This window comes from Gossypium arboreum, chromosome 10, assembly GCF_025698485.1.
Source record: "Gossypium arboreum isolate Shixiya-1 chromosome 10, ASM2569848v2, whole genome shotgun sequence".
Classification (NCBI taxonomy): domain Eukaryota; kingdom Viridiplantae; phylum Streptophyta; class Magnoliopsida; order Malvales; family Malvaceae; genus Gossypium; species Gossypium arboreum.
The window spans coordinates 93257419-93282070 of record NC_069079.1 but is presented as its reverse complement, the minus strand read 5'-3'; the positions used below and the strand labels follow the sequence as shown (position 1 = coordinate 93282070).

General features: G+C 38.2%; 1 non-coding gene across 1 annotated transcript; it reads right to left on the bottom strand.

The window, feature by feature from the left end:
* Positions 1-19901: 19901 nt before the first annotated feature.
* On the bottom strand, positions 19902-20008 carry LOC128283311 (small nucleolar RNA R71). Its single transcript, XR_008273652.1, has one exon. It is a non-coding gene; the product is annotated as a small nucleolar RNA R71 (small nucleolar RNA).
* Positions 20009-24652: the final 4644 nt, after the last annotated feature.

Below are 24652 nucleotides of genomic sequence, written 5' to 3'. Positions count from 1 at the left end.
AGTTGAATGGACGGAGAAATGCCAAAAAGCTTCGATCAATGAAAACTTATTTGACCGAAGCCCCAATTCTAGTGCAACCCGAGTCCGCAAGGAGTTTGTTATCTATAGCGACGCCTCTCTACTTGGGTTGGGTTGCGTATTAATGCAAGAAGGTCGAGTTGTGGCCTGTCGTCGAGGCAATTAAAGCCACATGAGAAAAATTATCCGACTCATGATCTCGAGTTGGCCGCCATCGTATTCGCCTTAAAGATTTGGCGACATTACTTATTTGGTGAAAGGTGCCATGTATACTCGGATCACAAAAGTCTCAAATATTTGATGACCCAAAGAGACTTAAATCTGCGACAAAGACGTTGGCTCGAGCTGTTAAAGGATTATGAGTGATCATTGACTATCACCCGAAGGGCGAATGTGGTTGCGGATGCCTTGAGTCGTAAATCGTTATTCACTTTACGAGCGATGAATGTGCACTTGTCTGTCCGATCCGACAGTGTGTTAGTGGCTGAATTGAAAGCCAAACCACTATTGACACACCAAATTCGAGAAGCTCAGAAAGTCGACAACGAGTTGGTTGCAAAACGGGCTGCGTGTGTTCCGAACAAGGACTCGGAGTTTCAAATCGACGATGACGATTGTTTGAGGTTCAAAAGTCGTCTGTGTGTCCCAAGGAATTCGGAACTCATTTCGATAATTCTGAATGAAGCCCATTGTAGCCAAATGGCAATCCACCCGGGGAGTACGAAGATGTACAATGATTTGAAACGTCGATTTTGGTGGCATGGTATGAAGCGAGACATCTCCGACTTTGTTTCAAGATGTTTAATATGTCAACAAGTGAAAGCGGAACATCAGGTACCTTCAGGATTACTTCAGCCAATCACGATACCCGAGTGGAAATGGGATCGAGTCACAATGGACTTTGTATCCGGACTGCCATTGTCAGCAAGTAAGAAGGATGCGGTTTGGGTCGTGGTAGATCGATTGACTAAGTCGGCCCACTTTGTCCCCGTCGTCACGGATTTTCAATGGACAAATTAGCGGAATTGTACGTTTCTCGATTGTGAAATTACACGGGTGCCTATTTCTATCGTGTCGGATAGAGATCCGAGATTTACCTCGCGGTTTTGGAAAAAGTTGCAAGAAGCTTTGGGTACCAAGTTGCATTTCAGACCGCTTTTCACCCCCAAACCGATGGTCAATCCGGCGGGTAATTCGGATACTTGAGGATATGTTAAGATGTTGCGTCCTCGAGTTTAGTGGTTCATGGGAACGGTATTTGCCGTTGATTGAATTCGCTACAACAACAACTTTCAATCGAGCATTAAGATGGCACCTTACGAGGCTTTGTACGGGCGTAAATGCCGTACACCATTGTTTTGGACCGAGCTTGGTGAAAGCAAGATTTTCGGTGGATTTGATTAGGGATGCTGAGCAGAAGTGAAAGTAATCCGTGAAAGTTTGAAGATAGCCTTCGATCGTCGAAGAAGTCGAATGCGCGGATATGAAGCGTAAGGATATCGAGTATCAGGTGGGTGATAAAGTGTTCCTCAAAGTATCGCCTTGGAAAAAGATACTCAGGTTCGGCCGTAAGGGCAAGTTGAGCCCGAGGTTCATTGGGCCATATGAGATATCAGAGCGAGTCGGTCCAAAGGCATATCGTTTGATTTTGCCCCTGAACTCAAAAGGTTCACGATGTCTTCCACGTTTCGATGCTTGACGGTATAGATCCGATCCATCGCACGTGATTAGTCCATCGAAATTGAAATTCAAGCTAATATGAGTTATGAGGAAGAACCAGTTCAGTATCCTATCACGAAGTGAAAGAGTTGCGAAACAAGCGGGTTCCGCTAGTGAAAGTGTTATGGCTCAAGCACGGGATAGAAGAAGCTACTTGGGAGACCGAGAACTCTATGAGAGAGCGATATCCGAACCTATTTACCGGTAAGCTTTTCGGGGACGAAAATCTCTTGAGTGGGGGAGAGTTGTGACACCCCGAATGTGACCCTAGTCGGAGAGTGGTTTCGGGACCACGAAACCGAGTCACAAGAATAATTAAATGTTATATTCCGTACTTATTGTATGTGGAATTGGTATGCGTAAATATTTCGTGTCTCGATTTTTATTAATTAGGTGCTAATTTATAAGAAAGGACTTAGTAGTGAACTTTGAAAGTACGATAGGGAAATATGTGATGACTAATTAAAGCATGCATGCAAAATAATGGACTTGCATGTCAAATTCCCCCTTTTTACAAGTAATGGCCGGCCATGACAAAGAAATATGGGTTAAACATGTCATGAAACATGTTTTGTTGGGCATTAGGGAGAAATAGTAAACAAATAAGCATGGGTAAGAAAAGAATGAAAAAAAATGTGTGTGAGAGAGTGGCATACCCCATTGCCAGTGCAACCAAGAAGAGAAAACAAAAAATTTGTTCATGCTTGCTCTCTCCTTTTGGCCGAAAATACTAAGAGGAAGAAGGGATTTTTGCTTCATTTCCTTTGTTTTGAAGAGATCTAGAAGGTGATTTGGCTAAATTTGCATCAAGATTAAGGTATGTATGAGGTTGTGTTGGGAGTTTCATGCATGTTTTGGTTGCTAACTTGATGTGCATGTTAGCCATGGCTCAAATCTTTGGTATGCCATGGAAATGGTATTTGGCCAAAGTTGTTATAGTGATAAAGCCATTGCATGCTAAGTGTGAAGCTTGATGATGATGCATGCAATGATGGATTTTCTACTCATGAGTAAGATTTTGAGTTTTCTCTTTGTTTTATCATGATTAAAGTTGAAAAGGAGCATGATTGTCATACTTGGCCATGATGCATTCTTGAGCATGATTCATGCTTCTTGCATGTTAGTTAAAAGTTTGTGTTTTGGATGGCTATGGACACCTTGAAAATTCGGCCATGCTCATATATGCATATATATGATTGCACATTATGTTTGGTTATGAACTAAGTGATGAATATATTGATTTAAAGGAGAAATGTGGAAGAATGCTTGTGAAATTGCAAGCACAATTCGCCTAGCACACATATAAGTGCTTGATGCTATATTATAAGTTTTAATACACATGTGCAAAGCATCAATTAGTAGATTGCATGCTGTTTTTGTGAGGTATTAAGTGCAAAATTGACCTCAACATGTACATGAATATTCGGCCTTGGGTAGCCTATTGAAGGCCTTAGCATTTCCTTGATGCTCAAATAAATTGTATTGAATTGCTTGATGTAGTATAAAATGTGCATGACCATTGTGTATTCAAGCTAAAGAGTGGCCATATGACCATTTAAAATCCTTGTCATATTCGCCATAAGCAAGCACAATGAGGTTTTAATAAATTGAATTTGTTTGAATTAGCTCAAGAGCTAAGAGGGCCACAATTGGACAAGGGAAGGAAAAGGTGATCGAATAGCCGAAAAGCCGCTCGACAACATCCGAGGTAAGTCCTCAAGAAGTGACCTTACTTGAATTGTGTGAGATGAAATATGGATGTGTATGATTATTGATTATGTGTGTATGAGTATTTGAATTCTACCGGGCTAAGTCCCAAGGCAAATATGCTAATGATTATATTTGTGTTTGAGCCTTAGTAACGAAAATGAAATATGTATGTCCAATGATTATTGATGTATGTGTGCATGAGAAATTGAATGATGTCGGGCTAAGCCCAAGACAACTATGCTTGAAATTATATCCGGGTTAAGACCAAGGCAATTGTGCTAGTGGCTATATCCGGGCTAAGGCCCAAGGCATTCGTGCAAGTTAATCTATCCGGCTAAGACCAAGGCATTTGTGCACGTGATTAAATCCGGTTATATTCCGAAGAATCTTGGGCTGGAGGTGAGTGTTGGTTGCTGAAATGAATTTAATTAGTACACTCGGAAAGCCCAAAGGATAAGGTACGTTATATGTGCATTGGAAAGTCGACGTGTGTGAGCAACATTCGCTCAATCGACTATTGAATTTCAGTTATTGAATTGATTGATGCTTTGCGAACTTATATAATGATGAAGTATGATGTAAGAATGTGTATTAATGAAATGATGCATTTGGCTATGTGAATGTATTGCTGTAAATTATAGTTCATTATTTTCCTTGAGACTTACTAAGCATAAAAATGCTTACCCGTTGCTTTGGCTCTTAGTTTTCTAGATTTCGCCGAGGCAATCGGATTTGGGATCGTTGAAGTCGAAGTCATCCACACTATCAAGCCTCCATTTTGGTATAAATTTTGGGTTGAACTTGAGATGGCATGTATAGGACTACCCTTGTTTGTTAAATATGTTGTAATGTAAGTATGTACGGCCGCGCGAAAATGGCTCAAAAGGAAGTATGAACTTAGACTAATTGTGGGTTGTATGTATATATTTTGTGTCATGATGTGGCTATGGCTTGGAAATGAGAATGTTGGTCATATGATCAGCCATTGGCATGGTTAAAATGATCATATATGAACCTATGTATGGTAAGGCTAGTTGAATCATGGAGACCACCAAATAGGTGAGTCCTATCTTAAAACAGATGCTGCCAGCTGCAGTGGCATGAATGTGAAAAATCACCAAAATTCATAGGAATGGAATTAGATAGTGAATAAGCTATGTAAATGAACCTTGATGAGTCTATTTTCATATGGAAGAAACGAAACGGTCATAGGAGTTACAGGTTAAGAGATATTAAAGCTATTGTGAGACAGGACCAGAATGGTTTCTGGGTTCCCTGTCGCAACTTTAAAAATTCACTATAAATTATCCAAAAAGAATTAGGAGATATACCTTATATGTACAGATTCCATTTTGAGTCTAGTTTCATTAGAAACAAACGACACCAGCATTAAAGCTCTGTACAGAGAAATATTCAAGTTATACCGCGCGAAGGTCAGAGCAGTCGATCCCTGTAACAGGGGTAACTTTAACTAATAAACTGTACCAATTGGCCTGACCAAAAATCCTAGAAAAAAATCCATGGATGGATATATGAGTCTAAATTCAGGGAAAATTTACGAAACCAGTTTCCGAGTTTTGAAACTCGAGATATGATTTTTAAGGCGACAGTGACGCAGTTTTCCAGCCTGACTGGAAATGTCAAATTGGTGGGCAAAAAAAAAAAAAAAAAACATGTGAACTTGGTTTGTTAACCCTCGGGTCCGACACCGGCGATGGTCTCGGGTTTGGGGTGTTACATGTCATTGACTAAGGCTCCAGTGCTAGTACAGCCGGAATCAGGAAAAGAGTTCGTGATTTACAGTGATGCTACTCTAAACGGGTTGGGATGCGTACTTATGCAAGAAGGCAAAGTTGTAGCTTATGCCGCGAGACAATTGAAACCTCACGAAAAGAACTATCTGACACATGACCTAGAGTTGGTAGCCATAGTGTTTGCTCTGAAGATTTGGCGACATTATTTGTTCGAGGAAATATGTCACATATACACCAATCATAAAATTCTTAAGTACCTAATGACCCAGAAGGATTTAAAGCTGAGACAATGAAGATGGTTGGAATTATTAAAAGATTATGAGTTGATTATAGATTACATTTGGGAAAAACGAACGTGATCACCGATGCATTAAGTAGGAAAGCATTGTTTGCTTTGAGAGCAATGAACGTCCGATTGACCTTGTCAGAAGATGGTTCGGTTCTAGCGGAGTTAAAGGCTAGACCAACATTTCGTCAAGAAATTTGCAAGGCTTAGAAGAGCGACAGTTAACTACTATCCAAGAAAACCCAGTGTGAATCGGATGTTGGATCAGATTTTTAGATTGGTTCCGATGGTTGCTTGAGATTTCGGGAAAGGATTTGTGTTCCTAAGGACACCGAGTTGATTCAAAAAATTTTAGATGAGGTACATAGTGGTTGTCTATCAATACACCCCGGGAGTACGAAAATGAACAACGATCTAAAGAAAATGTATTGGTGGCTGGGGATGAAAAGAGATATTTTGGAATTCATATCCAAATTCTTAGTATGTCAGCAAGTGAAAGCCAAGCACCAAGTAACTTCGAGTTTACTTTAGCCTATCATGGTCCTAGAGTGGAAGGGGGATCAGATTACTATGGACTTCGTAACGGGTTTGTCGGTAACTCCAAGGAAGAAAGATGCTGTAGGGGTTGTGGTTGATCAACTGACAAAGTCAGCTCATTTAATTCCAGTACGCACGGATTACTCACTCGATAAGCTAACAGAGCTATATATTTCTAAAATTGTGAAATTACACGAAGTACCTTGTCGATCATATCGGATAGAGATCCGAGGTTCACATTGCGATTTTAGAGAAAGTTCCTAGAAGCTTTGGGTACAAAGTTGAATTTTAGTATGGCTTTCCACCCACAGACCGATGGCCAATCAGAAAGAGTAATTCAGACCTTAGAAGACATGCTCCGATGTTGTGTATTGGAATTGCAGGGCAATTAGGAAAAGTATTTGCCACTGCTGGAGTTTGCTTATAACAACAACTTTCAGTCGAGTTTAAATATGGCAGCTTATAAGGTGTTGTATGGGCATAAGTGCCGAACGCCTTTGTATTGGACCGAGCTTAGAGAAAATCAAATTTACAGGGTTGATTTAGTCAAGGAGACCGAAGAAAAAGTTAAGGTAATTCGTAATTGTTTAAAGGCTGCTTCAGATAGACGGAAATCTTACGCGGATTTGAAACAAAAAGAGATCGAGTTTCAAGTTGGTCATAAGGTATTTCTAAAAGTATCCCCATGGAGGAAGGTTCTTAAATTTGGTAAAAAGGGTAAACTGAGTCCGTGTTTTATCGGACCTTCTAAAGTGATTGAGAGAGTCGGGCTGGTAGCCTATCGGTTGGCCATACCATCTGAATTGGAAAAGATCCATGACGTATTCCATGTGTCCATGTTACGCCGATATCGCTCTGACCCTTCACATGTGATTTCTCTGACTGAAGTGGAGATTAGATCGGATATGTCTTATGGTGAGGAACCTGTTAAGATCCTAGCTCGAGAAGTCAAGCAACTGAGAAAAAAAAAGGTTCCTATTGTGAAAGTGTTATGGTAGAGACATGGGGTTGAAGAGGCCACATGGTAACCCGAAGAAATCATGAAAAGCCAATACCCAAACCTTTTTGTCGGTAAGATTTTCGACGACGAAAATCCTTAAGGGGGAGAATTGTAACAATTTGATTTTTGGGCAAGTCAGAATAGTGGTCTCGGGGCCACAAATCTGGAGTCAAATAAATTATTTTATTTTTATTTTGATGTGATAGCATGATTTTATGGGTGCATGAAAAGTTTGGTGGAGTAATTTTATCATTTGTGAGCTTAATTGTGAAAAAAAACTAAATCGCATAAAGTACGAAAGTTTTGAATTGACAGCTAAAGGTGTCAAATAGATAGGGAATAAGAAATGGGGGTCTTTATAGGGCAATTAGACCCTAAAATCCTAGCTTGGCCGGCCATAGGGGACATGGATGTTGAAAAGTCAACATTAGGAAATTGATGACATATTTTGTAATAAAATAATACCCTAAGAGCTTAGCTTCATCTGTTTTATTTTTCCTTCCTTTTGACCAAAAATACCCACAAAGGAAGAGTTTTTGAAGCTTTAAAATTTCAGCTAGGTTATCCTATTACAAGTAAGTGATTTTATATTCTTTGTTAATGATTTTTACATTTTGGAGACCCTTGAAACATACGCTTTCAAATGAGGGGACTATTTTGAAAAATGATGGAAGGTCTAGGGTTTTGCCATGAGAACATCTAGGGTGTTTTCTGGAATCTTATGGAAGAATATGAGTCTTGGATATGTTATAAACAACTTTTGTGAAAGATGTTAGCATTAAAATACCAAAAAGGACCATTTTTGCATAAGTTGTAAAATAGATGATAAATGTATAATATAATGAGAATTTGGGCTGCCTCTAGTTATAAAATTCATTTGGCTAGGGTCAAGAAAATGTGATGAAAAAATTTCGGGCCTAGGGGTAAAATGGTCATTTTGTGAAATTCTAGGGGCAAAATGGTCATTTCGTCCAATTATGCTTTTTGGGTGTTTAGATTGTTATGCTGATGAAATGAATGAATTTTATTAATATAGATCAAAACAAGCGTGATTCGGGTCTTGATCGGGGTAAGAACAAAGTTTACAAGGATTGAGCTTGTCTTTACTATTTTGTATCAAGGTAAGTACATATGCAAATAATGTGTTAATGAAATTTATTTTAAAATACGTTGATAATATATATGTGCAATTGGCTTATTGTTGTTATATATCTAAAGTTTATTTGTTGCCATGAATGTGTAAATAACATGTTATTTGAGTATATTACGTTGTGAGCAAATGCGGTGTTAGTCGGTTAAATATGAAATCCCGTTGAACCTTGGATATAACATAGGATACGAAGGGGCATGTCATAAAAAAAAGATTTATGTGGTCTGAGCTCATGTGTGAGTCAGAGTTCATGAGATGATTGTTATAGGTAATGTGAGTCCTGGTACTGGCTTGGTGCACAGACCCGTGAGTGGCTCAATGAGCGAACATTGCATGATAGCCATGGGGTCTGGGTCCTTACTTGATAAAAAGGCCCGTGAGTAGCTCAAATACGAGTGCATCAGGGCATGAGGTAGCCCTAACTATTTATATGGAATTTAGATGAAAAGTCCCCACTTATCCCTATGTATTCCGAGCGTTCAACGGGTAATGCGAATATTTAGTTGGTGAAAAGTTTGATGAGGTACGTAGACTGAATTCATAGATAAAATAGATGTCTTTAAGCATACATGAATGAAAGGAAAAACAAAATCAAGAAGTCTAAGTGGTTTACATCTTTTATACATGTCAATTTATCGTTTGACAAATAGGTTTTCTTTAAATTACACTTTATCTGTATGTATTTACTTACTAAGCTCCCATGCTTACCTTTATTTCTTTTTTTTCCTTTTAGTGCTGCCAATCTAACATCGGGGATCCAGTGACATTAAAAGCTTCGATCACACTATCACTCAAGACCTTGGTATAGCTAGTTTAATTATTTTGTTTACTGGCATGTATAGGGACTCGAGTCTTTTGTTTAGCGTTTTGTCAAGTAGCCATAATGTGTTGGCTCACATGTGATTTGTGATACTCATTTTGTATAGGCCATGGATGTTGGCTAATGCTAATTATTATTCAGTGAAATGATGCAAATTTCTAATGGTTATGGCTGTTTTGGTTATGCTCATTATGTTGGTATTGAACTTGGTTGATCTTATTTAAATAGGTGTCTGTAAGGGTGGCAAAGAGGCTTTGTAAATAGCCTTATTTTGTCTACAAGGGTAGGCACACGGGTGTGTGTCTAAGCCGTGTGTGACCCACGGTCTGCCACATGGGAGTGTGAATTGGCCATGTGTCCCCTGCACATAAAAATTTCACGTCAGTATGCATGATAGTAAACACACTGGCAGGGACACAGTCGTACGTCTCAGCCGTGTGAAGGGCACTGCCTAGAACACTAGGGTGTGCCTTGGCCGTGTGGCCTTTAAGGATTGTTGACATTTGAAATAGAAAGTCTAGGTGTTTGCTCACGGGCTAGGACACGAGCGTGTTATGGCCGTGTGTAGGACACGGGCAAGGGATACGGTCGTGTGCCAGGCCATGTGAAAATCCCTGTAAGTATGCATTTAGAATTAATTCCATATGGGTAAAGGACATAGACATGTCCCTATTTTTCTTTTTCCGTAGGATCCACACGGGCTAATAGCACGACTGTGTCGAAATGTCACACGGGCGTGTTACCCCTCCCAAATGGGCATGTGCCCCTGGGTTAAGTGTTATTTTTTTAGAGTTTGTTTAAGTACCTAGATTGATTTCCGAATGGGTTCCTATGGATGTTTTGAGCCTCGTAAGTTCTCATTAAGGATTTTATAAATAGAATTGACAGGGTTTTAAATTTGACTATGTTTTGGTGTTATGAAAATATTTATATGTAAAAGTTTAAGTTAGGTAACGCCTCATATTCCGACCTGGCGTGGGGCACGGGTGTGGGATGTTACAGGTTGAACTAGAACCAAATTGTAATGTTTTTAAAGTTTGGAGTTGACTTCATAACATTGGGGTTCCTCATTGCGACATCACATACTAACTTGGCAACTATTGCTCGGCATAGTGATGTGGCATAAAGACTTGATCTCGTCACGATAACCAAAGCTTGATGTCGCGACCTGGCATACTATTTCTAAATAATACCAATTTGACACCAACTTGAAAGCACCAAATCATCCCAAATACACAACTAAAACACATTTTTGGCCAAATTATACAATTCTCATGATTCGAACATGGACAAAAACACCTTGCTCAATGGTGTACTAATGCAACATTACCTAGTACAATTCATTCAAACCTTTAACATATATGCTTAATAATTTAAGCCAAAAACACATTAACATTTTAAACATTTCAACCATGCATTAAACTCAATTACATATTACATTCATATGACCAATTATATATATCAACTTCTAGTTCAAATGTTAACCAAAAACATATTATTATAACTCTAAAATATGGAGTTATTTTTAACACTTTTAATATATAAATTATGCATATTTTGGGTAGTTTATAACACTTTTTTGTAGTTTTTATTTATAATTTTGTTATATAACTTTAATATTATGAAAATGTGTTATTTTAATTTATTTTATGCTAAATACTTTGTTTTCCATATTTTGAGGAAATAAATGGATTCGTTGGGGAAAGAAAGCAAGAAATTAAGTGCTGGGTTGATTTGCTAACATCTTTGGATGTCCTAAAATTGCTTATTGGGCTTTACAATCTGTAACCTCCCAAACCTGGCCTAGACATTATGGTCTATTGGTGGAGATGACACTAGTCACCTATGCGACACTATTACCTTATCGTTCATTGAAAACGTTAAGTACCCTCACTTTTAGGAAAAACTGTAGTATATCTTTGCTATTTTTGGAAAACGTTCATTAATTAAATTTACCATTCTTAGGTCATGTTATTAGCATTAGTGTGGTTTAGAAAACAGTTAACTCAATGTTCCTATAAAAAATTTATGATCTTTTATTGGAGCGAAAAAAATTGGCATTAACAGATTAGTTGTTTAAGCCAGATATCATGCTTTGTCCACTTTCAAATAATCCTATAATAACCAAAACTATATGTCAAGCATGCATGAAAATCCCAAAGCAGTAAGAAAAACCCAATCGCAGTTCAAATAGCTTTACAGTCCGAAAACCAAATAAATTTAATTAAAACCCAAGCAAAATAATAAGAATGTTTGAAGTCTGTTGTATGTCTGCATGCCATGTTCAATCCTAGTCACGTTCGTTACGTGAGAAGGTTGAAACTATGAGGTGAACTAACTAGCTCAGTGTGAATCAAACCAATAAGAATATTCAATCATATAGGCAAATATCATTCACCACTATTACATTTGCAACACAAATATAACATGGGTATTATCTTTCATATGTGACATGGACATATCATAATGCATAATAAAATCCTACCCAAATCACCTGCTACATATCACGAGTTCCCCAAAACCCATCTGCCAAGCTCCAATCATTATGAGCAACACTCGATGTGGTTAAACCACCATAATACACAATGCAGTTATACTACCATTTAAAATAAAATGCGATATAATCGCCATTCTCCTCATTAATCCCGATGGAGTGCACTGACAACATATATGTGGACTTAAATGCTACCATTACTCTATGGAACTCCTCCGTCAACCACAATATCCCACCCCATGCAAGTACGATATTTCACACAAATTTCAATCAAATGCATGTTTCATATGTTTTCTTTTAGTAGCATAGTTTACATGCCCTCATTATAATGCTAATTTATTGTAACAACCCGATTTTAGCTAAATCGGAACAGTGGCTTTAGAACCACAAATATAAATTCATGGAATTATTTTAATATTATTTTTGGTGTTTACAGCATGTTAGTTGATATGTGTGAAAATTTCGTAATTTAATTTTACCATTTGTATGCTTAATTTGATAAAAAGGACTTAATCGCGTAAAATGTAAAAGTGGCATTCTATTTGTTAAAGTACTAATTTGCTATGGTTATTTAATTGTTAAATTCCTAAAGTGAAATTAGGCCACAATAAAAGCTAATGGATGGTGATGGACAACCATTTTGTGTTTTGTAATTTAAATATTAAGGTTAATATGGTAATTATGTTAATAAATGATAATAAAATAAAACAAAACATGAAATGGCCATGCATGCTCATCTTTTGGCCGAATATTGAAGAGAAAAAGAACCATTTGAAAGCTTTTAAAGTTCGGCACTTTGAAGCTCAAATTGAGGTATGGATTTTGTTCAATTTTTGATGATTTTTATGTTTTTGATATCGTTGCTACGAATACTAGCTAGCCCAAGCTTGAATTTTTGAATTTGTTGATGTATTCATGATTTTCCATTGTTGATAGCTTGATGTTTTTGTGGTTTGATGATGAAAAATAAATATTTGTTGATATATTATTATGTTTAATTAAGTGATTTTTGATAAAAATGCTTATTTAGGATTAAATTGTGAAAATTGAAAATTTAGGGGGTCAAAATGTGAAATAAATGAAATTAATGGGCTACTATGGACCTAGGGAGGATTCAGCTTAACTAGAGTTTATTAAAATTTTGAGTATTTTGTGTTATTTTGAAATAGGGACTAAATTGAGAAAAATGTAAAATGTTAGGGGCTAAAGTGCAAAATGCTCATTTATGTGTTTGTGGATTGAATTGAATAAATATGACATTAAATAAGTTAAATTTGTATTAATTTAGATCAAGAAAGGAAGAAATCAGATTTGGATCGGGGGAAGTCGAAAGTTGTTGAATAGTTGTTTCGGTCCATTCGTTTTCGTATGAGGTAAGTTCGTAAATAAATAAATATTTTTGAATTCAATTATATATGTTTATATCTATTGCCAAATTGATTAGTATTTATATTCATATTGTCGAATTGAATTGGGTATTTGATGATTTGTTTCAAGCTTGAGTTGATTGAATAACGAAGCCGTAAGCTCCAAATAAACCTTAGGAATTGTACAGGATACTGGTGTCATAACATTTGAACTTTCGATGTGTGAATTCATGTAAGACCATGTCTGGGACATTGGCATCGAAGTGATAAAACATGTAAGACAATTTCTGGGACATTGGCATCGTATATGACTCGTGTAAGACCCTGTTTGGGACAGTGGCATCGATATATGATAACATGTAAGACAATATCTAGGATATGGCATTGTACGAGCTATGTGTTTTATCCTAGTATCCTTGTCAATTTGAACGGTTCAACTGGAAATGTCAAAGTAAAATCGAATGTGAATGTGAGTTAAATGAATCGGGTATGTGTAAAGTTTATCTATATTCATGAAGAATTAAGGTATATGTAATATTTAATGTTGTAATATGGAGTTATATGAGCTAGTTAAGTGTATATGTGTAAGAGATTAGCTATAATTGGCTTATTCTAATTGAAATATATATATGTTTTTGTGATGATTTATTTGCTTATGGCTTACTAAGCTTTAAAAGCTTACTTTGTGCATTCATTCTCTGTTTTATAGATCTATAAAGCTAGCCTCGAGCTTGAGGATCGTCAAGGAACATTGTCACACTATCGACCAATATTCGGTACTTTTGGAAATATGTAATTATGACATATGACATGTATAAGCTAGTTTTGATATGTTTAGTTTTGAATTTGTATATATATATAGCCATGCAAAAAAATGGCTTGATCATAATGTTAATGCTTGTGTGTATTCGATCATGCCTTGAATTTATTTTGGAAGTATGTTTCATGGTATATATGTTTGTGGTGTTTGGTTATATGATTCCGCGATAAGAAATGATAAGTATGATATGATTCGGCTTAAGTGAAGTAAATATGATTGATTACGAAATGTGCTATATATATGTGGTAGTAAATTTGGCTTTGGTAATTGGTTCATTTTGATAAGCATGTGATTTTGATAATGGTGTGACCTATTGAGGTTAGATTTGATGACAAAATAGCTGTCTAATTGAATGGTTTGACATATAATTTGCATGCAAAATAGGTATGTTTGAATTGTCAATTGTGCTCAAAAGGGTAAATTTTATTTTAATGAAATGGGTATAAATTTTATAGGTAATTTGATAGCCGAATAGATGAAGTGATGAATGGCTAGGTACAGGTAATTTGGATCAGTTATTGAGCATGTGAGTTGGGTGTAATATGATTTGCCTATTTGTGACTGAATATGATTAATAATAATAGTAAAATGCATATGAATTGGTAATGAACAAGATATTATTCGACTAATTGGTAATGTTTGCTAATGTTTCATGTATGGATATTTAATAAGCTAAATGATATGTCTTGTTTTGACTTAATGAGTGTAACATCCTGAATTTGGGGCTAGTCGGAATAGTGGTCTCAGGACCACAAATCCAGAATCGAATAAATTATTCCATTATTATTTTGATGTTATAGCATGATTTTAATAGTGCATGAAAATTTGGTGTAGTAATTTTGACGTTTGTGAGCCCAATTGCGAAAAAGGACTCAATTGCATAAAGTACAAAAGTCCTGAATTGATAGCTAAAGGTGTCAAATAGCTAGGGAATAAATATTGTGGGCCTTTAAAGGGCAATTAGACCCTTAGAAATAGGGTGGCCGGCCATAAGGACAACGAATTGAAAATTTTCAAGGTTAGGTAATTGATTTTTGACTTTTTGGCTAAAGTAGAAATAAAATAATCAAAGGATGATATCATCTCTTTCACCTCTCCTTCTTCACCAATTTTACCAGAAAAGATAGGGCTTTGGGAGCTTGAAATTTTAGCTACTTAGTTGACCACAACTAAGTGATTTCCATACCCTTTGTTGATGATTATTGCATTTTTGAGACCCTTGAAGCGTAAGCTTTCAAATGAAGGTACTATTTTGCAAAATGATTAAGAGTTTAAGGTTTTTCTATGAAAGGATTTGTAATTTTTTCTGAGTTTTTATGGAAGAAAATGAGTCCTGGGTGTCTTATAAACAACTTTTGTGAAAGGTGTTAGCATGAAAACACCTAAAAGGACTATTTTGCATAAGTTGTAAAATAGATGATAAGTGTGTGAAATAGTGGAAATTTTTTATTTGCTATAGGAGTAGAAAGGGTTCGGCTAGGCTTAAGGTGTGAAGAAATTCGATAAAAATCGATTTTCGGGCTTAGGGGTAAAGTGGTCATTTTGTAAAAGTCTAGGGACAAATTGGTCATTTTGCCCAATTATGAATTGTAGAGTGCCTAGATTGATAAAGTGACTAAATAAGTGCATTTTGTTATTATAGGGCAAGAAATACTGAATCCAAATCTAGACTAGGGGAAAGCCAAAGAAATCAACTAAATCGACTAGTCGCCACATTTTGTAATCCAAGGTAAGTTGTATGTAAATAATACAACTACAATGTTAATGTATGTGTTGAATTGTACTTAAATTTAATATAGCATGAATTGCTTGATTGTGGAATTAAGAAAGCATGATGGTAATAGAGATAGTAGAGCTCTCGTTTGAACCTAGAAAATAAATCGGATATTCATGCCATAACATATGGGTTATTGTGAGCTAGTGTAAGACATGTCTGGGATGCATCAGCCACATTATGAGAGCCAGTGTAAGACCATGTCTGGGACATGGCATCAGCATTGAGACGAGTGCTAGTGTAAGACATGTTTGGGACATGCATCGGCCTCGAGACGTAAGTCAATGTAAGACATGTCTGGGACATGCATCGGCTACGAGATGTTTCAGTATAAGACCATGTCTGGGACATAGCATCAGCACAGATATGCTAGAGCTTGTGTAAGACCATGTTGGGGACATGGCATCGGCACCTTACCCCATGTTTTAGGCTTAATGAATATCTGATGGTGTTCCAAATGGTTCAACGGTGAAAGTTATGATTTCAAGTTAACGAGGAAAGTATAACTGTGTTGTGAGTGGTACAGGTACCTGTGTGGTGTATATATAGAATATAAGCCTATTTTATGATATACGATGTGTACCGGATATTGATGAGTAAGTTTTTGTTTATGCCCAATTGTATGTTATGAGCTTGTTGGTGAATCGTAAAGTTATGTTGTATATTCATTTATGTGCAACTTACTAAGCTTTATGGTTACTCCCTGTCCTTTTCCATTTTCTTATAGTGTCGCCTATCTAGCTCAAGGATCAACAGAAGTTAGAGATATCAATCACACTATTAATCGAAGCATTTGGTATAGTTTGATTTATATTTTTGAATATGGCATGTATAGGTAATTAGGCTTGTACTGTAGGTTACTATTAATTTGGCCTAATGTGTTGGTTTGGGATAAATTCCTCATTTTGTATTAAGCCTTGAATGATGGCTAACATTCATTTTGATTTATATACAAAGATGTTATTTTCATAGATGAATAAAATGCACACATAGAATGTTGTTTACTGTGGCTGATTTGGTTGTATGAGATAGCCTTGTATTGGTTTTGGTTGTTAATGCATAGGTTGTGTAAGTAAGGGTGGCAAAAAGGCTTGGTAAATAGTCTTATACTGTCCACACGGGTAGACACACGGGCTTGTGTCTAGCCCGTGTGTGAGACACGGTCTGCCCTATGGACGTGTGGTCCAGCCATGTGTCCCTTGCACGTAGTTTTCAAGTCAGTATGCATGGTAGTAAACACACGGGCAAAGACACAGCCGTGCATCTTAGCCGTGTAAAAGGCACGGCCTAGTACACGGGCGTGTGCCTTGGCCGTGTGACATTTTGGGGATGCTGACGTCAAAAATAGAATGTTCAGGTTTTTGCACACGGGCTAGGACACGGGCATGTCATAGCCGTGTGAAGAACACAGGCCAGGGACATGGGCATGTCATAGCCGTGTAAAGGACACGGGCCAGGGACATGGGCGTGTGCTAGGCCGTGTGAAAACCCCTGTAGGTGTGTATTTAGAATTAATTCCACACGGGTGGAGGACACGGGCGTGTCCCTATATTGCTTAGACCGTGTAAGCCACACGACCTGTCAACACGACCATGCTGAAATGGCCACACGGGTGTGTTTCCCTTTTACACGGGCGTGTGCCTTGTTTCAAAGTCAATTTTTCTATAGATGGTTTAAGGACCCGAATTGATCCTGAATTATTTTCAATAGTTGATTTGGCACTCGTAGGCCCATAATAAGAAGTTTAAAGTAGAAATTGAAAAAGTTTTAAATTGGACCAAGTCTTGGTAACTTGGGAAACGTTTGTGTGCATGAGATCGAGTTTGTTAATGCCTCATATTCCGCTCCAGCGTGGATTACAGTTATGGGGTGTTTCATTTAATGGTATCAGAGCTATGGTTTAATCGGTTCTAGGACTAACCTAGCGATAGTACGGGTCTAGCTATACATGCCATAATTGTATATTGATAGTGTGACGACTTCTGATAATTATAAATTGTATTTTTATATAGTAAATGGATCCTGATAGAGCCACGGTGGATGACGTAGAGAGTAACGCGCCGGCTCCTGTCGAAGGGACCGCGCCAGTTAAGAGTGGGCTTGTGACTATGGGCCAAGGTGGTGGGGCTAGAGAAGCCTATCCCCGAATGATGGACGCTTGGTACACGGAGTTCGTTCGTGTGAATCCAAACACTCCACCTCCCCCACCTCCTCCGATCCCTTAGTATGCCCCGGTAGCTCTACAAGGCATGGACATGATTAGGAGGGAGAAACCTTCAGTGGATAAGATTTGAAAACAAGGGGCCGAGGAATTTCGGGCTAGTATAGATGATGACCCAGAAAGGTCGGAGTTTTGGTTGGAGAATACCATTATGGTATTCGATAAACTATCGTGCACACTGATAAACCATAATTTATACATATTTTTACCCTATGCATAGCACATTTTTGAATGATTTATCCTTAAATTTGGTGAATTCAATGCTCCTAATCCTTTAATTTCATGTTTTATACTTAGATGAGCATAGGAGAAAAAAAAAGTGAGAAACGGGTGAAAACGGAGAAAATGGGCCAACGTGGGAAATCAACACAACCTGGACTTCCTCACGCGGGTAGACCACACGCCCTTGTCTATTTAATAGCCTTGAACACGGATTGGAGAAATCACACACGGGTGTGTCACACGGGCGTGTCCCTGCCAATTCCTAGTTTAGTCCCATTCGGAAAAGGCCACTCTCGAGGGCTTTTAGGCATTCTGAAGCTTATAAAAACACACTAGAGGAGGATGAAAGGGAGAAGGGGGAGAGGAGGCAAGGAATTACTCGAGGAAAGTTGATTGATCCATCTTAGAAGCCGAATTCACCTTTAAGACTGAAGATCTCTCTTCAATTTCCTTCAAGAGTTCTTGGGTTTTCTTTATGTTTTTTTATCATTATTCTTTTAAGATGTTTTCTTTCATAAATATGAACTAAACTCCCTAAATACCTAAGGGGAATCAAACCTAAGATGGATCTTGCTATTATTATCTGAATTGTATGATAAATATTTGACTTGTTCTTAATTATGAATTCTTAATTCTTGCTTTAATATTCCAGGATATTGATTCAAGTATTGATGTGCTTATTCAGAGGAGTAAAAGTCCCTATCTAAGAGTAGATCTAACATAATTAAGCGGAGTTGATTACAGGCCTAGAGATAGGGTGACAAGATTTTTCCGGATTAGGGTGAAACCTAATAAGGGAATCCATATATCGAGTTAATGCAACACTAGGGAGTTAATTAGAAAGAGATTTCAATTAATCAACCTAGGGTTAGACGCTGTTAGTCTCGAGAGAGATAATAATATAAATTAGGGTTTCTACAGATCAAGTCAAGTGAATAAATCGCCTGATTCAGAGTCAATAACAAATGAAGTCTAGGTGGATTTTTCCCTTAGAAATTGTCCAAATCATTCAATTTTACCAAAAGTTATTTCCCCAATTTACTTACTGTGCATTCTTAGTTTAGTAATTAGTTTAGATAAAACAAACCTTATTTTTAGGCTAGATAATAAAAAGAAAGTTAATACTAGTACTTTTAGTTCCTTTGGGTTTAGCATCCTGGTCTTGCCATAAGCTATACTACTATTTGATAAGGTGTCCTTGCCTTTGCCGTGATAATAGTTAGTTTTCGAGAATGGACATTCATAAATTATAAAACTTATCACGATTCACATCACACACCAAGTTTTTGGCGCCATTGTCGGAGAACTAAGATATTAGGAACACTCAAGTTTTATTACTTTAGCCATTTTACTTTTATTGCAATTCAAATTTTTATTTTCTTTGCTAATTTTTCGTTTATTTGCTTCTGGCAAGTTTTTATAAGTGTATGACTAGAAGAAACCTGTCGGAACCATTACTTTTTGTTAGTGAGATTGATCGCACAGCTCGCAGAAACCGAAGAGAAATAAGGCGAAGCCTAAGATACACAGAGGAAGAGCAAGAGGACATCATTCACACCATAACCGAGGAGATGGTTGAAAATCAAGAAAATCCGCTACCTCCTGTGATTACTGTTGATCCAGTAAATTAGAATCTTGCTCCATGGACTATGTATGATTATGCAAAACCTACTTTAATAGGAACTGAGTCAAGTATAGTTAGGCCTGCTGTTGCTGCAAATAATTTTGAACTGAAACCTAACACAATTCAAATGATCCAACAGTTTGTTCAGTTTGATGGTTTGCAGGACGAGGACCCAAATGCTCATTTGGCGAATTTCTTAGAGTTTTGCGACACTTTTAAGATCAATGGCATTTCTGATGATGCCATTTGCCTTTGGTTGTTTCCCTTTTCGTTGAGAAACAAAGCTAAACAGTGGTTGAACTCGTTACCACGAGGGTTAATCACTACTTGGGAACAAATGACCAAAAAATTTTTACTTAAATATTTTCTGCCAGCTAAAATGGCTAAATTGAGGAATGATATCTCTTCTTTTGTGTAGATGGATCTAGAGACACTCTATTATGCATGAGAGAGATACAAGGACCTATTGAGAAGGTGCCCTCACCATGGGTTACCTTTATGGTTGCAGGTTCAAACGTTTTACAACGGCGTGAACCCCTCAATAAGGCAACTTATCGATGCAGCTGCTAGTGGGACTATCAATAACAAAACACCTGAAGTGGCTTACAAATTTATTGAAGAGATGTCACTGAATAACTATCAGTGGCCAGTCATGAGAACAAAGCCGACAAAAGTAGCCAGTGTTTTCAACCTCGATGCGGTTACTATACTATCTAACCAAGTAGAACTTTTACATAAAAAGATTAACAGTTTGTGTGGTTCTACTCAGGTATATCCAGTGATAAGGTGCGATTCAAATGGAGAAGGAGCATACACAGAATATCAATCCTTCAACCCTAGCATCGAGGAGGAACAAGTTCAATATATGGGTAATAATAATTCTAGATCTAAAAATAACCCATATAGTAATGCAAGTTGGAAGAACCATCCCAACTTCTCGTGAGGTGGTCAAGGTAATCAAAGGCCACAGCATCCTCTGGGTTTTCAAAAACCACCTTACCAACAGGAAAAGAAGTCGAGCCTTGAAGAGATGCTAACAAAGTTTATCTTGGTGTCGAAAACTCGCTTTCAGAATACCGAAACAACACTTAAGAATCAATAAGTGTCGATCCAAGGGCTCAAAACTCAGATAGGCCAACTCGCCAAATTGATTTCTGAACGACCACAAGGTAGCTTGCCGAGTAACACTGAATTTAACCCAAGGGAATAGCTCAATGCAATTACCATTCAAGATGAGGAAGGGTTAGTCAAACCTGAATCAGAATCGAGGCAAGGAATTGTGATAAATAAAAACAAAGGTAAGGTAGACCACTGTGAACAAACACAGGTAAGTAAAGAGTACAAACCTTGTGTGCCATACCCCAATGTGACAAGGAAAGACCACACAGACGAACAATTCAGTAAATTCCTTAAATTATTAAAAAAATTACATATTACCTTACCGTTTATTGAGGCTCTTTCGCAGATGCCAAACGCAATCACATTCTTAAAGGAGATTGTAACAAACAAGTGGAAGTTGGATGAGGCATCGCATGTGGAGTTAAATGCAGTTTGCTCAGCCATACTACAGAATAAGTTGGCCAACAAATTAAAAGATCCAGGGAGTTTTACGATTCCTTGTTTAATTGGTAGTTTAGATGTTAATAATGCTTTGGCTGATTTAGGGGCTAGTATCAATGTCATGCCTTATAAAATGTTTAAACAGCTAGGTCTTGGGAAACCCAAACAAACTAAGATGAGCATTCAGTTAGCAGACAAAACAATCAGATTTCCTAGGGGTATTATTGAAGATGTACTCATTAAAATTGATAAATTCATATTCCTAGTTGATTTTGTTATTCTAGACATAGAAAAGGATAGTGACGTGCCTTTAATTTTAGGAAGGCCCTTTTTAGCAACTACTAGAACTATAATTGATGTTGGTACAGGTGAACTCACACTTCGTGTGGGTGAGGAAAAAATCACTCTTCAAGCTCGTAATTCAAGTAACACGTCAAATATTGAGGGTGATTGTATAAATCGTACTACTAATACTGATCATGTGGTGAAACCTTCTTTATAGAAAGATGTTCAAAGAACACACCTGAGCCATGTTCGAGTAACGTCAAAGGACCCATCCATAAAGAACGAAGGCTACAGGTCGAGGAACTAGATGACTGGCGGACACAGAAATTAAGATCACACGATAAATCGAAACCACGCCATGATGAGCTCAATATTTCACTAAATTAACTTAAGTTTGGAGACAAAGTACTATTTGATGCAGCAGACCCCTGGATTGCCACCTCTGAACCTAATGGAGATATCCCTCTTACGGTACTTAGCATTTTCCCATACGGCACAGTCAAGGTAATTCATCCTAACTTCGGTACGTTCAAGGTAAATAGTACTAGTCTAAAACCTTATTTTGATAAAATTGATAGCAGGGATGAGGAGTGTAAACTCCTCGCACCACCATGACCACGCAACAAGAGAGGTAAGTCGAGCTTAGACCATAAATAAGCGCTTCTCGGGAGGCAACCCAAGCACCAACAGTGTTAACTTCTTTCAATTTTAGTTTTTAACATTTAAATCCACTAACTGAGACACTGAACATAGGTTTTCCAGAACCACAGGGCCAGACCCAAGGGCGTGCCTTAGGCCGTGCCCATACCACGTAAGGCAACACAGCCGTGTGAAAACAGGGAAAATTTTTTCCCTAACATGGGAGTCGATAAGTTGCCACGGCAGTGCGACAAGGCCATGAGTGAATCTGTCAAAACAACATAGGATGCGACACACTCATGTCTAGAGGCCATGGTTGAAACTGAGAAAACAACATGGGCGTGCGACATTCCCGTGCTCACTACCCTTGGTCAAGACTGACAAAATAACACGGGCATGGACATCCATACATAGGCATGGGAGAAGTGAACGAAGCAGAACACGGCCAGACAACACGGCTGTGTGCCCCAATACGCCTAACAAACACGGGCGTCGGCCGAATTTCAGACGCGCCCAAATTTGAAAATCACAAAACACACGGGCTAAAATAAGGGCACACGGGCGTGCCCCACAGCCATGTGCCTAAAATCTATATAAACCCCCCACTGTTCATCATCCTTTCCCTAAATATCAAAGCCCAGCCATCGAAATCCTCTCACACACCCTACCTGCCATGTCTGTGAGCCGACCACAGCACCACCATCGACGACCCAAGCTTGTCCCTCCACCAAGCTATTGCGTTTGTTCACCTTTTCTCTTTATTATCTTCAGTTCTTTTTCTAATTTTATGATCTATTCTTGTTTTGTTTAACTGTTTTATTTTATCTTCATAGTTCTCATAACAGTTCTTTGCCATTTTTTATGATACATTCATTCATTATCATTCCCATATGCATTCATCCACTAGTTATTTCCTTTAGCATCATTCTCGTATTTCTATTCATGATTTGATCAGGACTTGGTTGTTTTTCGGTAGTTTTTTCCTTTAGTAAGAAAACCTCTACGAAATATTGTTATTTAGTTTTAACATACTTGCATGCTTTTCCATTCGTGGGGATTATTCTTACAACTTCGTGTTTTTATAGCAGATACCATGTCAAACCCACGGGGTAAGAAAACTGTTGTCCCTGCTTTGAAAAAGAGGAAAGGAGCAGCGTCATCCTCAAGTCTTACTGCGGAGATCAGACACCCGTTCCTTCAATTCCCATAGGGACCGTAGGAGGAACTATTCCAAATACTATGGGCACGACCCCTAGGTGTGGGCTGCTGCATTGATTGGGCCGCACTTGAAAAAATCTAACTGGTTGACGCGGTCCGAGCCCTTCTGACGACTGACCCATAGGGGCTCTTTTTCGAGATCATCGAGCTGATGTACCTCAAGCTCACACTCGAACTCTGCTCGATCTTCTATCTTCAAGTAGTTATGATAGAGTTCGATGATCCTGGAATGGTCCAATTCCGTCTTGGTTGTTTAGTCCACTAGTTGAGCGTACCTGAGTTCGGCGTCGCTTTGGGGCTCTATACGGAGGAGTTCATGGACGATGATGATTTTGACACCCTCCATCGCCACATCCACTTGTCTCCCTCCAACTACTGGAGGGTCCTCGTTCCTACTTCAGCCACCTATGACCACAGTTGCTCTAAAGCATCAGCCTTTGCCCTATCCCTGAGGTACTTACACGCCATCTTGGCCATACTCTGACAGGGCGACAAGAGAGCACTAGCATTGTAAACACTCACGACGCCTACTTTTTATAGAGCATTGCGAACGGGCATGTCTTCGACCTTGTCTATTCATTGCCCTCGCCATTTGCCATCAGACGGAGCGGCATAGGAAAGGAGTCATATCTATCGGCCCTTATGTGACTCGCCTGGCGCAGTACTTTGGTCTCCTTAACACGGTGACACAAGCATCCTCCCTCACTCTCATCGGTCAGATGTCTCCATAGGGCATCTCGAGTATGCTTCACATAAGGATGATCGAGCAATGACATGGAACCGACCCTCCCCAGTACCGCCTGGTTCAGTCCGTCGAAGAGGAGGACCCAGAGGACATTACTGATGATGTCCCTCCACGTCATGAGGACCCTCCGTCTCAGCCACCACCCATCCATCCTTCAGTTCATGCGGTAGATTCATACTCTGACATCTCTGAGCACCTTACTCGATTTGAGAAGCAGTGTTTTCAACGCTCTGAACACATTGATGCTACTCTACATTAGATTTGTCAGCACCTTCACATCTCACCACCATCACCACTTCGCGAACCATCCGGCGATGACGATGTTTAAAGACTTTTAAATTATTATTTTTATTTTAACTTTTATCTTTATTTATCTTCTTTAAGTACTTTTTATTTTATCTTCCTTTAATACTATTTCATTTTTAGGTTTTATAATTTTTATTGAACAATTTATAGTTTCGACTATTTCATTACGAGTAATTATGCTTCTTTATATTTCCTAAAGAGTTCTTGATTGTATCACAGTTATAAAGAGCTCCAAAGCTCACCATCACTTAGGAACTTGAAACTCCACTGGAAAAGGTTCTCCACAACTGCCATGTCCTACCTGACCACCACGATAACCTCTTCGCTGGACATTGTGGTTGTGGAACCCAACCTCTACCACCACTGGAGTATCCTCCTCCAAT